At 40.3% G+C, this 16,649-nt stretch overlaps 2 long non-coding RNA genes across 2 annotated transcripts; both read left to right on the top strand.

The window, feature by feature from the left end:
- The first annotated feature begins 1,142 nt into the window (after window positions 1-1,142).
- On the top strand, window positions 1,143-2,951 carry LOC140578240 (uncharacterized). Its single transcript, XR_011982340.1, has 3 exons — window positions 1,143-1,214; window positions 1,468-1,553; window positions 2,560-2,951. It is a non-coding gene; the product is annotated as an uncharacterized lncRNA (long non-coding RNA).
- Window positions 2,952-12,554: 9,603 nt separating this feature from the next.
- Window positions 12,555-15,284, top strand: LOC140578259 (uncharacterized). The gene is made up of 4 exons (XR_011982357.1): window positions 12,555-13,188; window positions 13,459-13,539; window positions 13,793-13,878; window positions 14,885-15,284. It is a non-coding gene; the product is annotated as an uncharacterized lncRNA (long non-coding RNA).
- Window positions 15,285-16,649: the final 1,365 nt, after the last annotated feature.

The raw sequence follows: 16,649 nt of genomic DNA, 5'->3' as shown, positions 1-16,649 counted from the left end.
GACAGTGTGGCATAGACCCCAAAGGCTCACGGATGGACCTGGTAACGAGACTTCAACAAGAAATGAAGAACAGAGCGAGTTATGATAAGGTGTTTTCACAGATCTGGGGAGCTTCTGGTAAGTTGTGTTCTATTACTGAGAGACCGTTTTTACAGACAGTTCTTAGTTTCATTACTTGGAATGGTTGCACTCTGATTTACAGTTTCCTTAAACAGGTGGATGGGCTGTGGTCACCTGTCCTTGTGCTGTGGTGTATGGTGTTAAGTTCAACATAAGGGCTGAGAGCCCCCGGGACTTTGCTGACCTTTTATTGTCGATGAAACATTTTCCAAACATTGTATTATATGATTTTGCGAGAGGGTTGGCAACACATACCAACCTAAGAGATCCAGAATCATTACCCTTCAAACCTCATGGGGGTAGGTTACTTGAGCCTACTGAAGATAACATCAGATGTGCCACTACTGGACAGATAAAAGTGAGCTTGCCATGGCTAGTCACCAAGAAGCCAGTTCCTGATGAAAATGGCCACCCTATAACTGGATCGTCTGAGCATTATGCTCTTTATGATAGATTTCATGAGGCAAACTCAAAAGATGCCAGGGATGTCTTGCGAAAGGTGGAACTGGTCCCAGAGTTACGTGGTTGGATCAACAGCCCGTGTGCTGAACAGCTCTTTGCTGGAATGAGGAAAAACAATCATTTTCTCAACATGATGACTCCCTCATCGCATGTCTTTTTGATGCGAAATATTTTGTGTCACTACAACAATGCTAGAAATTCAAGAACCATAGAAAGCATGAAGAAGAGATTGGGCAAAGGAGTGGACATACAGTTAAATTCCAATGGTCAGACAGTTTTGGGTATGTATTCCACCCTCATTCTAAATTATTAGTGGTAATGTCATGTTTATGTCATGTTTATGTAATTTTGCTGTCCGGTGCCGTGAAGTTATATTTGTCTTTTAATTGTAGGTGATTCCTCATGTTTATTTTGCAATTTGAAAGATCATAAAGCTATAACTTACAAATCTGTCAGAAATGCTAGACAGCATAGCGTTGATGAGAAATGCATGCAGTACAACCGATTTAACTCATTCTAAATCATTTGGTTTAAAATGTGCTTTTTTGCAGCACCAGCTGAAGCACCAGCCGAACAAGCACAAACAACAACAGCAGCACCAGCTCATGGTATGACAACTGCAGCATCCCCTGGTATGAAGACAATATATATTTTTTGAGGGCCTGGTTGTACAACTTAATAAAAACCTTAACACATCCATGTTTTTTAGAATATGTATACTTATGTATGTTTGCAGTGGGTACTTGATCTGCAGCTAAATGTATACCAACCTTCAGCCACCCTAAGAAAGTGTTATATGCTTCATAAGATGGCTCAGTATCACAGAAATGTGGTGAAACACTTATTTGGTTAATATTTTCATGCATGGTCTGATATGTATGACAGGAGATCTACCAGTGTGCAGTGATGACTGCTGGGGACTACCACATCTGGAGCACACAAGTGCCCGATCGGAAATCAGAGACTCAGAGGTGCATGTTTTATGTTTTGTTCCTCCGTATTTGTTTGTTTGTTTATATATTGATTGACTCATTTGATTGATTGCCGCATGGGCTCTCTTAGTCGCAAATTTGGAAACCATTTAACAATTGGCAACCATTTCATGTAATACAGTTGTCATTGTTTATGGGTGTTATAACTTTTAACATCTAATGTATCGGTTATTATATTATTTATAACTTGGAAACAAACTATTCATTAATCAGTAATACAATTCCTTTTGTGTCATACTTTTTAAATATTTTCTGTGATGCCTCGTAGTGCATGGCATATAAGTGAAGTGATTAGTTGTCATTGACACACCACAGCACACAGTGCACAACAACAAAATGTGTACTCTGCATTTAACCTATATGACACCATGACATTGCAGAGGAGAGCAGTGCTTGGGGGTGGTACCTTGCTCAGGGTACTTCAGTGGCACCTTTCGATTACAAGTGCACTTCCCTATCCATTAGGCCACCACTGACCCTATTACAAACAGCAGCATAATTTAATGGAGTCAGATTAATTGGTCTTAGTGATCTGATCTGAAGGTGGGGATTAGGGTTGTAACGGTATGAGATTTTCACGGTATGATAATCGTCTCAGAAAATATCACGGTTTCGTGGTATACGGTATTAAACTATCATTATTATTAGTATAATCATCAGCTACAATGACCCTTAAATGAATAAAAAGAGATATGGTTTTTGGATGAACATGGTTTATTGTAACAAACTTTTTTTTAATGAAAATAAAAAAAACTTATGGAAGTATGAGTCTAACTTTTGGGGGAAAAATAAATAAAATAAAGCTGCGCATCTCCCATTTGAACAAAATAAGGAATAAGTTATTTCTCTTTATATTAGACAAGAATAAATCAAACTGTCCTTCCTCTTTAACAGCATATATGGGAGAGCAATATGTGCAGGGTCATGTTTGTTAATATTTTCCTGAGATTATCATAGCAGCATGCATTTCTTTGCTTTTTTTCAGGTCAGATTATGATGAAGAAATGTAAGCATGTTGAGATTTTCAGGGCTCAATCTTGACCGCTGAGGTGAGAGAATGTGTCCACTTGTACTAAACACCTATGAGTTTTCAGTTAGTGTATTTGATGATTATTCTTTTAAATAAAATTATAAAATGATCATTAAGTGTTCTCTTGAGAGTAGCTCTGGATATGTTCATGTGTTCACGTCTTCACATAGTGAATGAGACAGCAGACGCTTTAAAAACCATGACCATCATGCAGTGGCGGTTTTAGGCATGGGCGAACGGGGCAGCCGCCCGGGGCGGCACTTTTTCATGTCACGTGGGGGGCGGCACACGAACTTGGAGGAAAACAAAAATAATCTAAATAAAGCGTTTTTCTAGAGGATGGGCGAGCGGAGACGATAAGGGATGAAGTTGGGAGGGCGCCGGGAGGGATTCTATGGGGGGCGGCACACGAACCTGGAGGACAAAATAATCATCTGTGCCGCTGTGTGTGTGTGTGTGGGGGGGGGGGGGGGGGTAGTTGGTTAATGAGCAAGCGGCAGCCTTTTTGCGCTGTATATTCACAGACGCACATCGCGATTTAATTTGCTGCACAGCTATATTTTGATTTATTCATCCATCTATCTATCAAATCGGACATTTTACGTGGCATCTGAATTATACTGTAATTGACTCCAATTACATGACTGGATTCCGGGATTCCCTCTGCATCACAGAAATAATACGGCTTTAAGTTATAAATGGAACTTACCTTTATCTTCACGGAGGGATGGTGTTCGCGAATATGGGAGAACATGTTCGACGTATTTCCTCCTTTTGCGGCCACTGTTCGTCCACATTTCTTGCAAACTGGATATCCACCCCACGATCATTTTTCGGATACCCAAAATATTCCCATACTGCAGATTTTAATTTTTTTTTCGGCGGGAAATAGAGATTAGAATTTGCAGCCACTATCGGACATTTTCGCCGCTGTGCATTTATGGGTGGAGTCTAAGCAGTAAAGCGGAAAGAAGTTGCATATACACAGCAGCGCAGGTGAGATCTGGTTTCTTTTTTTTTTTTCCAAACCGCGGATAGGCAAATGTGCATGATATGATAATCGTACATGTCAATATCACAATAAACCGCCATACCGGTATACCGTTACAACCCTAGTGGGGATTGATACACCTTACAAAGTTGATGCTGTAATATTTATCACTCTGATGCATTGTTCTGACCCATATGCATATAAGCCTTTCAGTCTGACAAGCTGGTAGTATCATGACTGCCTTTTTCCAGGTCTGGTGCCCAACGTGATCAAATTGTTTTACACCTGTGCCCTCAGGTGGAGTCAACTCTATGTGATACCATTACAATATGTCATAGTTTTACAATAGTTGTGACAATATAATTTCTTTTAGGAAAATTCAATGTGTTGAAAGCACAGATGGTAGAGGAGGAGGAATGGGTTCCATCTCCATTGAACAGGTATTTATGTAGCTGATCTTACAGCTGAACCTGCTGTTTTTCTCTTTTTTTCTCTGTGCTTACTGTGCTGTACCCTACAAAAATGTGAAAACAATGAGCTTCATTTTAAGCAGTTGGAGTTGGAATGTAGAAGTCATGCTATTTTTGTCTGTTTTTGTTATATTACAGAACTATTGTAAAATAATATTTGCGTGCTTGTATGATTTCTTTCACAGATCCCCCTCGACGTCCTGGAGGATATCCTTTTAGAAGTAGTCCTGTTCGAGGGTGACAAAGCTTTTTTAAAGCTGTCACTTGTTTGTCACCTTTTTTTGGGACTTAGTCGGAAGGGAAACATTCCGTGCCCGAGCGCATTTTCAGTGGCTTGACAGTAGGTATAAAACATATTATGATATTTGAATACCCTTTGAGTTAGGATGTTTGTATTCCCATTAACAAGGGATTTTACTCTAATGAATCATTCTTAAATTTGAAACCTACAGGTGTAGTCCCATGGAAACTGTACAGTGCGGCCTATCAAGCACAATTCCGACGATTGTATCGCCTGGAATGCTGCCAGCACTGTCTAGAGACTTATAAGAACAGCTTACCAGGTATGCATACTGTGTAAGAATGTTGACAATTGTTGCTGAAGTCAGTGGTTGCAAAAAGAAAGTCACCAGAACAATTTATTGTGTGTCAGGTCCTGAATATTTTCTTGAAAGTATGCAATGAAAAACATTGTTGCTCTGTTTTGATACTAAGTATGCTTGCTTATTATTTATTGTCCCATAGGCTACATTGGGCGTGGAAGACGAGGGGAACTTCACACAGCCTGGGTTCTGCAGCGAGTTCTGCAAACACCTTACGGAAGACTTGGGTGTGTGAATGGGTGGGTGGGTCAGTGAGTGAGTGAGTGAATGGGTGGGTATGTAAGGAAAATAGCAAATTGGATGACTTTGGAATAAAAAAATAACAGCTACTATGCCTCTGTTTCCTTGTCTACACACAGACTACACACATGACCGAACCACATTTTAAGTTTTATCAGCTTTTCATTAAAAAGCACAGTGGCACCCAATTGTGATGAGTTACTGTATGTGGAAATGAGTGGCACCTCTGTATCATTTGTGAATAATTTGTCATCTCATATCGACATTAAATCATAAGTTTATTTAATTTTAATGTTGGCACAGAAATAAGTTACAGTGCCTTTGGAAATGCAATAAAATGCTCATTTGGAAAACGTTTAACTATCCTTTGTAATTGAGTAAAATTATGATAACTGAATACTTTTATAAGGCACTGTATACTTGATTGCAATGGGTTTTATTACTTTCCGGCTATATTAATACACCAATCAATATGTTAACCAATCATCACAGACAAGCATTACATCGATATCGGATTGAAACTATATTATGGCCATCCTACAGCTACATAAACAAGGGTAAATAGTCCTACTTTCACTGTCCTGGAGAGAGAGAGCGAGAGAGACAGAGATGTAAACATGTAAGCAGCAGCAGAATAAAATAGAAATATGATTTCAGAATGTTTTACTTACTGTATGCAAATGTCATTTTCGAGAAATGTTTGGCTCGCATTATCACCAAATTGATGACAATATCACCATTTACTACAAAACTTTGAACTCAATAATTAACAAAATAATATATAAGAAATAAATTGAGAAACTAAATTTCCTGTTACAGACAATTTATCTTAAAATAGTTTGATGTTCAGAATGCTCCTCACTCCACTTCACGCAACTTTAAAACACGCAAGGACCATGTTAGGCCAAAAGCTGAACAATGTTTGTGGGCAACACTCTTGATTTCCCCAGGAGATCTAGACATAGCATATATGCTCACCTAAAGGATTATTAGGAACACCTGTTCAATTTCTCATTAATGCAATTATCTAATCAACCAATCACATGGCAGTTGCTTCAATGCATTTAGGGGTGTGGTCCTGGTCAAGACAATCTCCTGAACTCCAAACTGAATGTCAGAATGGGAAAGAAAGGTGATTTAAGCAATTTTGAGCGTGGCATAGTTGTTGGTGCCAGACGGGCCGGTCTGAGTATTTCACAATCTGCTCAGTTACTGGGATTTTCACGCACAACCATTTCTAGGGTTTACAAAGAATGGTGTGCAAAGGGAAAAACATCCAGTATGCGGCAGTCCCGTTGGGCGAAAATGCCTTGTTGATGCTAGAGGTCAGAGGAGAATGGTCCGACTGATTCAAGCTGATAGAAGAGCAACTTTGGCTGAAATAACCACTCGTTACAACCGAGGTATGCAGCAAAGCATTTGTGAAGCCACAACACGCACAACCTTGAGGCGGATGGGCTACAACAGCAGAAGACCCCACCGGGTACCACTCATCTCCACTACAAATAGGAAAAAGAGGCTACAATTTGCACGAGCTCACCAAAATTGGACAGTTGAAGACTGGAAAAATGTTGCCTGGTCTGATGAGTCTCGATTTCTGTTGAGACATTCAAATGGTAGAGTCAGAATTTGGCGTAAACAGAATGAGAACATGGATCCATCATGCCTTGTTACCACTGTGCAGGCTGCTGGTGGTGGTGTAATGGTGTGGGGGATGTTTTCTTGGCACACTTTAGGCCCCTTAGTGCCAATTGGGCATCGTTTAAATGCCACGGCCTACCTGAGCATTGTTTCTGACCATGTCCATCCCTTTATGACCACCATGTACCCATCCTCTGATGGCTACTTCCAGCAGGATAATGCACCATGTCACAAAGCTCGAATCATTTCAAATTGATTTCTTGAACATGACAGTGAGTTCACTGTACTACAATGGCCCCAACAGTCACCAGATCTCAACCCAATAGAGCATCTTCGGGATGTGTTGGAACGGGAGCTTCGTGCCCTGGATGTGCATCCCACAAATCTCCATCAACTGCAAGATGCTATCCTATCAATATGGGCCAACATTTCTAAAGAATGCTTTCAGCACCTTGTTGAATCAATGCCACGTAGAATTAAGGCAGTTCTGAAGGCGAAAGGGGGTCAAACACCATATTAGTATGGTGTTCCTAATAATCCTTTAGGTGAGTGTATGTGTGTATGTGCACAATGAATGAATGGAATAAGCTGCTACAGTTACATTGAACCATGTGCTTGTGCTCATGTGCACAAGCACACACACACACACACACACACACACGCCGATGGGCTTTAAAGTTTAACTTTAGGTTTGTGAAAGCAGACATAATTATTTCTGTCAGGACCTCGATGTGTATCCAAGCCCCAAAAACACACTAACTCAGGCGTTCACGCAACTTATCGCGAAAAACCAGACAGAAATAGACTTGAAAATTTTAAAGAAAAGACATTAGCGGTTTTTGTTAATGTTTAAAGGTATAAAAAAAAACCTTTGCTGCCTTTCTTAAATGGCTAGAAAACATTGCCTCAACACTATTAAACACGGAATCCGCTGTTTGTAAACGGTCCGCATTTTACCCTCACCGCTAAAATAGTTGTGCTTGTTTCACACTTTCTCTTGTTTCGCTTGGGTATGCCTCTACTTAAATATTGTGTCTCTAGTTAAAAGTTTGGGACCTGTGTCTCATTCACATAGGCTTTCACATATGCAAATTGCCACCCCTCTTCTGGGCTAATGCCGTACGCTCATTTTGACAACGAATTGCCAGCGTTATTCGTTGATTTTTTTTGTCTAAAATGTTTATTATTCACATTGGTAGAAAAGTGCTTCAATACTTTAAAAAAAGGTCATGGTTTATTTGAAATAACTGGGCACTCCGTTTGTTGCTGCCATATTTTGAAATGGGTTGTCTAAGGAATCCTTATTCTTTGTTTGATGCCCCGGTTTCGGGTAAACATCCGCGACGGTTTATGACTACACCACATGGCCAAAGTGGCCTGCGAACGGACGATCACCCTGATAACAAAATACAACTAAATACATCTTTGTCAGGATGTGGGGCGGGGCAGGTCTATGACATTCGGGCTAAATGGGGGCAATAGCTTGGGGAGCCAGCCTATCTCAAAGCCTGTGGCCTGTTTGATTCTACCCCATGTTTCCTCCGTGTATGTCCGCTGTGATATGCTTAACAGACACGTTTGATGGCATTATTCTAACATAGCATGTTGCTAAATACCGCTCACTAGTTCCTACAGCTATTAAATGTATTTAAATGAAATCGGGGCATCTTGTTTAGAATAAAACTAAGAAAATACAGGAGATCGATCTTTCGCGTGTGTTGCTGCCGCCGCCATTTTGAAAGGCGCGTCTGCGTCACTGCGCATGCGCAAGCTTCGCATCCCATAAGGCAGTTATTTCGCCCGCATTGTTCAAACGGGTGGCACGCGCCTGGCCCTGCTCCTTGGATAATGGCAGCCTAGATCACGCTAGCTTTGTGCTACACTGACGGGACCCAGAGCCGCTATGGATGGATCTTCGCCTTTGGTGAAGTGTTTTTTTTTCTCTTTGACATTGAAATAAAACTGTTAAACTGATTACGGCTTTTTCTCATTTTTAAAAACTTGGGCTAAAGTAGTTGTGCTTGTTTCACACTTTCTCTTGTTTCGCTTGGGTATGCCTCTACTTAAATATTGTGTCTCTAGTTAAAATTTCCGGACTTGAAATGCCCTTAGATTCAGAACATGAGAAGGGTAACACATTGAATAGACTAAAATGAAATTTGAATAAATAAATCATGTATATATGTTTTGTTTTAGGGCGTAACACTAGAAAACGCAGACGGTACGTTTTGCTGCTAGGTTGTTTCTCTTTTGTTTCAGGGACCGCAGGTCTGGGCCTTATGTCCTAAAAATTATATGACAATATTGCAAAATATTTATCACAAATGCATATGTAGAAAACAGACTACGACAGGTGCTTTTGAGTTTTTCTGATTATGATGACCGAATTGTTTTATTAAGAGTTATGGAGTATGTGACCGATATATTATTAAATTACACCAACAACCTCAATGGTATTTATGTAAAAATAGTATATTATGATTGTTAATTATGCAGATGTTTAGGCTATATTATGATGCTCAGGATACTCAAGTTAATGCTGATGATATGAATGCTCTATAAGATATTTTATCGATATCACAGCCTGATAACCTTACAAGCTGCATTACTTCTGCATGCATGTTATGTTGTTAGAATGAGCGTGCACCTCAGAGTAACAGTAAGTTTACACAATGTTTTATTGTTTATGTTTTAAAGCATCCAACGCATTTACAGGCCAGTCCTGATGCAACAAGGTTTTGCCTAGACGGTGTGTTCAGATGCCCATGCTGCACTTATGCAACTGACCAACAATTCAAATTTACAACACACATTCAGAGCCACGTGAGACATGCAGTACAGCATAGAGGTAATTCCTAATGATGTTTATTGGTCTATTGATTTTGGTGGTTTTAAAACATACACATGCTTAAATGTAGAATGCACTTCTTACAATCAAGATAGACAAAATGATGTGGAGTTCCTTAGTGGGAGTCCCTGAAGTCATGTGAATATTGGTAAGCTAATTTACCTATGTTTGTGTTTTGTTTGACACTGTAACTTTCTGATCAGCTACTCCTGACCTCACTCCCCCAGTCCCGTTCTGTGTATACCTTTCTTTTCTGTTGATAGCTTTGGTCTTCATGTTGCCGTCTTGCAGGTTTCTTCATCAGCAAATGCAACAATTATTGCAGACCCACAGGACACTTTCATTGTCTTTATTGCAGCCAAACAATAATACGCAAAGACCAGTTTAAACATCATGTATCCCAATGCATCAGTGAAACCAAGCCAACCACAACGGAAGCGCATCAGTCACCTCCCGCCTCTCCTGCTCCCTCCTTTACTGCTTCTGAAGCTGCATGTCCCCCTCCCCCAGTCCCCATCCTCCACCCCTCACTTTCTTCATGTTCCTCTGATCCTGGCTCCTCAGCAGCACCAGCACTACCACCCTCTCACCCAAAGAAAGCAGAAAACAGTGAAGTGTACTAGCTGTGGCCTAATCCTTAATAGACGGAACCTACGGATACATCTTCGAAGACGTCACACTCCCATCAAAATGGACATTACGGCACAGAACCACCTCAGTGCTCAGTGTGTTGATTACACAAATGGAGTGTTTGCAGTAGCAAAGTCTTTTATAGCACCCAGCACACCAGTACGTGTCATTAAAAGGACATGGGGTCCTGAACAAAAAACAATGTGTGAGCTGGATATCTGCAGAATTAATGCAGAGTTTGCAGAGAGGTCAAACCTTCGTCCATTTGAGTGCCACCACATTCAGTCCCTCGTGTACTGCCCTCCAGCCAGAATGGACACTCCATCACTTACAGAGGATGTTTTGCAGGTGATGGTACATGACAAGTGGTTTGGGGAAGACAAAAAGGAAAGGTGTTTGGTACGTCAGAGAGAAGCAAATGATGCAGGAGTCCCGTTGTCCTGTCTGGTGACTGTGTGTGGACCCCCCTACAAAAAGCACATTTCTGTATACGAGTCAACTATCTCCTATTACAGCCGGCTTGGCAGAGTGGTGGTAAGGTACAATTCTAAAATCATTTCATGGCATTGTCCTTGCGCGAACCCAAGGCAGTCATGCATACCTAAATATGTTGCCAAGTGGCATTTATTTGAAACAGACCAGGCACTCTTCAGAAAAACCAGAAGTGTGGAGGAGAACATCACAGAACATTTTCCAATTGACATGGAAAGTTTTGACCTAGAAGAAGGAGCTCCATACTCACCTGAAGGCAAAAATCTGTCGCGGATGGTTCAATACATTTTTCATAAGAAGAAACTGCCTGCGATTTTCCCCTCAGACGTGGTCAAGACCATTCATTTCCCTGTGCACTTCATACCATCAGAAACCTTTTGCTCAGAATGTTTAGAGCCCACTCCTCTAAGCGAACCTGTGCTGATTACATCTAAGGCTAAAATCCTAACAATCACTGATGTCATAGAAGGTATGTTCTCTCTTTATTTAAATATTTATTATCGATATTTTAACATTTCATTACTCACTACATGTACTGTAAATGTCAGTGTAGCCATGACTTCCACTATCAGCAGCTTAGCCTCCTTCCCAGCAATTCACACTTGTATGCTTACTGAGATAATTTCATACACTGGCTTTTAGTACTGTGCAAAGTATAGAGACATGTCACAGTGTAAAATGGTGAAAGATAAATGTGTAACATTTACTGGTGCTTGTGTCCATTAGGAATTTCAGTGTACAGAAAATGGTGCTACAGGTGTGGTATGGCATATCGATACCAGGAGTGGACTGATGGTGTCCACAATTTCGATGACCACACACTTCTGTCCATATACATGTGCCATTTTCTACGCAATACACTTCAGGTAGGAACCATGTTCTGTTGTTTTAATCATTTAAAACAATTACGAATACTTTATCAAAATAATATATTGTAAAGCCTTTAAATGTCATACATCAATTTCACAGACTCATCAGGCAGTAGGGAGTGCCATGGATGTGTTGGAGAAGACCTCTGGTAAAACCTATCCATCCAGGGAAAGGGTCCTGCAGGCTTATTTAAGCTTTGAAGCACTGTCAGACCTCGGTTACACATATGCTTGTGTATCGTGTGGTTATCATCCAGTATCTGTTGTGATGGACCTTCATGAGAAGGGCGTTTTTAGCATGCCTGGTAAGTGAACACATTTATTCATTTTCTTAGTCTTACATTGTTTCAAGCACCACATATCCAGCTATGACTGTTTGGAACATGCTTACTTAAGTCTTGCTTTCCTTAGTGAGCAGCATTGAGGAACCATCTCAGACTTTTGATGGAAAGGTAAGTGTTGAAAATTTCTGGGAGATGGTTTCCCTTGAAATGATCAGCCGTGGGTTGGTCCCAAGTAAGTACAGTCCGCACAATGTTCTAGGTGGGATGACAGTATTCTAGCATTTACTTTGTTTATCGTGGAATAATGTACTGTTATGTTAATAATATTTTCTAACATCATTTAAAGGCAACAAGTCAAACCCATTTGTCGTCCATCCCAGTTACCATAGTTGGGCTCCGTGGATTGGTCCTCACACAAGAGATAGGGATGTTGTACTCAACACTGAATACAAAGAAGTGTATTCTGCTTGTAGTGCAAAGGAGGAATCTGAGTTTAACCTCACAGAGGACCGACTGACTGATGAACTTCTTAAGCTCAAGGTACTGAACTTAAGTCAATTTTTGTCAGTTTTGTCAAAGATGCGTGTTTTTGAACCACGCCAGACCAACTATACTAATGTTCATTATAGATGGAAGCTGTGCGTGCTCTGTGCCGACAGTGTGGCATAGACCCCAAAGGCTCACGGATGGACCTGGTAACGAGACTTCAACAAGAAATGAAGAACAGAGCGAGTTATGATAAGGTGTTTTCACAGATCTGGGGAGCTTCTGGTAAGTTGTGTTCTATTACTGAGAGACCGTTTTTACAGACAGTTCTTAGTTTCATTACTTGGAATGGTTGCACTCTGATTTACAGTTTCCTTAAACAGGTGGATGGGCTGTGGTCACCTGTCCTTGTGCTGTGGTGTATGGTGTTAAGTTCAACATAAGGGCTGAGAGCCCCCGGGACTTTGCTGACCTTTTATTGTCGATGAAACATTTTCCAAACATTGTATTATATGATTTTGCGAGAGGGTTGGCAACACATACCAACCTAAGAGATCCAGAATCATTACCCTTCAAACCTCATGGGGGTAGGTTACTTGAGCCTACTGAAGATAACATCAGATGTGCCACTACTGGACAGATAAAAGTGAGCTTGCCATGGCTAGTCACCAAGAAGCCAGTTCCTGATGAAAATGGCCACCCTATAACTGGATCGTCTGAGCATTATGCTCTTTATGATAGATTTCATGAGGCAAACTCAAAAGATGCCAGGGATGTCTTGCGAAAGGTGGAACTGGTCCCAGAGTTACGTGGTTGGATCAACAGCCCGTGTGCTGAACAGCTCTTTGCTGGAATGAGGAAAAACAATCATTTTCTCAACATGATGACTCCCTCATCGCATGTCTTTTTGATGCGAAATATTTTGTGTCACTACAACAATGCTAGAAATTCAAGAACCATAGAAAGCATGAAGAAGAGATTGGGCAAAGGAGTGGACATACAGTTAAAGTCCAATGGTCAGACAGTTTTGGGTATGTATTCCACCCTCATTCTAAATTATTAGTGGTAATGTCATGTTTATGTCATGTTTATGTAATTTTGCTGTCCGGTGCCGTGAAGTTATATTTGTCTTTTAATTGTAGGTGATTCCTCATGTTTATTTTGCAATTTGAAAGATCATAAAGCTATAACTTACAAATCTGTCAGAAATGCTAGACAGCATAGCGTTGATGAGAAATGCATGCAGTACAACCGATTTAACTCATTCTAAATCATTTGGTTTAAAATGTGCTTTTTTGCAGCACCAGCTGAAGCACCAGCCGAACAAGCACAAACAACAACAGCAGCACCAGCTCATGGTATGACAACTGCAGCATCCCCTGGTATGAAGACAATATATATTTTTTGAGGGCCTGGTTGTACAACTTAATAAAAACCTTAACACATCCATGTTTTTTAGAATATGTATACTTATGTATGTTTGCAGTGGGTACTTGATCTGCAGCTAAATGTATACCAACCTTCAGCCACCCTAAGAAAGTGTTATATGCTTCATAAGATGGCTCAGTATCACAGAAATGTGGTGAAACACTTATTTGGTTAATATTTTCATGCATGGTCTGATATGTATGACAGGAGATCTACCAGTGTGCAGTGATGACTGCTGGGGACTACCACATCTGGAGCACACAAGTGCCCGATCGGAAATCAGAGACTCAGAGGTGCATGTTTTATGTTTTGTTCCTCCGTATTTGTTTGTTTGTTTATATATTGATTGACTCATTTGATTGATTGCCGCATGGGCTCTCTTAGTCGCAAATTTGGAAACCATTTAACAATTGGCAACCATTTCATGTAATACAGTTGTCATTGTTTATGGGTGTTATAACTTTTAACATCTAATGTATCGGTTATTATATTATTTATAACTTGGAAACAAACTATTCATTAATCAGTAATACAATTCCTTTTGTGTCATACTTTTTAAATATTTTCTGTGATGCCTCGTAGTGCATGGCATATAAGTGAAGTGATTAGTTGTCATTGACACACCACAGCACACAGTGCACAACAACAAAATGTGTACTCTGCATTTAACCTATATGACACCATGACATTGCAGAGGAGAGCAGTGCTTGGGGGTGGTACCTTGCTCAGGGTACTTCAGTGGCACCTTTCGATTACAAGTGCACTTCCCTATCCATTAGGCCACCACTGACCCTATTACAAACAGCAGCATAATTTAATGGAGTCAGATTAATTGGTCTTAGTGATCTGATCTGAAGGTGGGGATTAGGGTTGTAACGGTATGAGATTTTCACGGTATGATAATCGTCTCAGAAAATATCACGGTTTCGTGGTATACGGTATTAAACTATCATTATTATTAGTATAATCATCAGCTACAATGACCCTTAAATGAATAAAAAGAGATATGGTTTTTGGATGAACATGGTTTATTGTAACAAACTTTTTTTTAATGAAAATAAAAAAAACTTATGGAAGTATGAGTCTAACTTTTGGGGGAAAAATAAATAAAATAAAGCTGCGCATCTCCCATTTGAACAAAATAAGGAATAAGTTATTTCTCTTTATATTAGACAAGAATAAATCAAACTGTCCTTCCTCTTTAACAGCATATATGGGAGAGCAATATGTGCAGGGTCATGTTTGTTAATATTTTCCTGAGATTATCATAGCAGCATGCATTTCTTTGCTTTTTTTCAGGTCAGATTATGATGAAGAAATGTAAGCATGTTGAGATTTTCAGGGCTCAATCTTGACCGCTGAGGTGAGAGAATGTGTCCACTTGTACTAAACACCTATGAGTTTTCAGTTAGTGTATTTGATGATTATTCTTTTAAATAAAATTATAAAATGATCATTAAGTGTTCTCTTGAGAGTAGCTCTGGATATGTTCATGTGTTCACGTCTTCACATAGTGAATGAGACAGCAGACGCTTTAAAAACCATGACCATCATGCAGTGGCGGTTTTAGGCATGGGCGAACGGGGCAGCCGCCCGGGGCGGCACTTTTTCATGTCACGTGGGGGGCGGCACACGAACTTGGAGGAAAACAAAAATAATCTAAATAAAGCGTTTTTCTAGAGGATGGGCGAGCGGAGACGATAAGGGATGAAGTTGGGAGGGCGCCGGGAGGGATTCTATGGGGGGCGGCACACGAACCTGGAGGACAAAATAATCATCTGTGCCGCTGTGTGTGTGTGTGTGTGTGTGTGTGTGTGTGTGTGTGTGTGTGGGGGGGGGGGGGGGTAGTTGGTTAATGAGCAAGCGGCAGCCTTTTTGCGCTGTATATTCACAGACGCACATCGCGATTTAATTTGCTGCACAGCTATATTTTGATTTATTCATCCATCTATCTATCAAATCGGACATTTTACGTGGCATCTGAATTATACTGTAATTGACTCCAATTACATGACTGGATTCCGGGATTCCCTCTGCATCACAGAAATAATACGGCTTTAAGTTATAAATGGAACTTACCTTTATCTTCACGGAGGGATGGTGTTCGCGAATATGGGAGAACATGTTCGACGTATTTCCTCCTTTTGCGGCCACTGTTCGTCCACATTTCTTGCAAACTGGATATCCACCCCACGATCATTTTTCGGATACCCAAAATATTCCCATACTGCAGATTTTAATTTTTTTTTCGGCGGGAAATAGAGATTAGAATTTGCAGCCACTATCGGACATTTTCGCCGCTGTGCATTTATGGGTGGAGTCTAAGCAGTAAAGCGGAAAGAAGTTGCATATACACAGCAGCGCAGGTGAGATCTGGTTTCTTTTTTTTTTTTCCAAACCGCGGATAGGCAAATGTGCATGATATGATAATCGTACATGTCAATATCACAATAAACCGCCATACCGGTATACCGTTACAACCCTAGTGGGGATTGATACACCTTACAAAGTTGATGCTGTAATATTTATCACTCTGATGCATTGTTCTGACCCATATGCATATAAGCCTTTCAGTCTGACAAGCTGGTAGTATCATGACTGCCTTTTTCCAGGTCTGGTGCCCAACGTGATCAAATTGTTTTACACCTGTGCCCTCAGGTGGAGTCAACTCTATGTGATACCATTACAATATGTCATAGTTTTACAATAGTTGTGACAATATAATTTCTTTTAGGAAAATTCAATGTGTTGAAAGCACAGATGGTAGAGGAGGAGGAATGGGTTCCATCTCCATTGAACAGGTATTTATGTAGCTGATCTTACAGCTGAACCTGCTGTTTTTCTCTTTTTTTCTCTGTGCTTACTGTGCTGTACCCTACAAAAATGTGAAAACAATGAGCTTCATTTTAAGCAGTTGGAGTTGGAATGTAGAAGTCATGCTATTTTTGTCTGTTTTTGTTATATTACAGAACTATTGTAAAATAATATTTGCGTGCTTGTATGATTTCTTTCACAGATCCCCCTCGACGTCCTGGAGGATATCCTTTTAGAAGTAGTCCTGTTC

The sequence above is a fragment of the Paramormyrops kingsleyae genome, chromosome 13 (genome assembly GCF_048594095.1).
Source record: "Paramormyrops kingsleyae isolate MSU_618 chromosome 13, PKINGS_0.4, whole genome shotgun sequence".
NCBI classification, from domain to species: Eukaryota; Metazoa; Chordata; class Actinopteri; order Osteoglossiformes; family Mormyridae; genus Paramormyrops; species Paramormyrops kingsleyae.
This window is presented reverse-complemented; position numbering and strand designations above follow the sequence as displayed.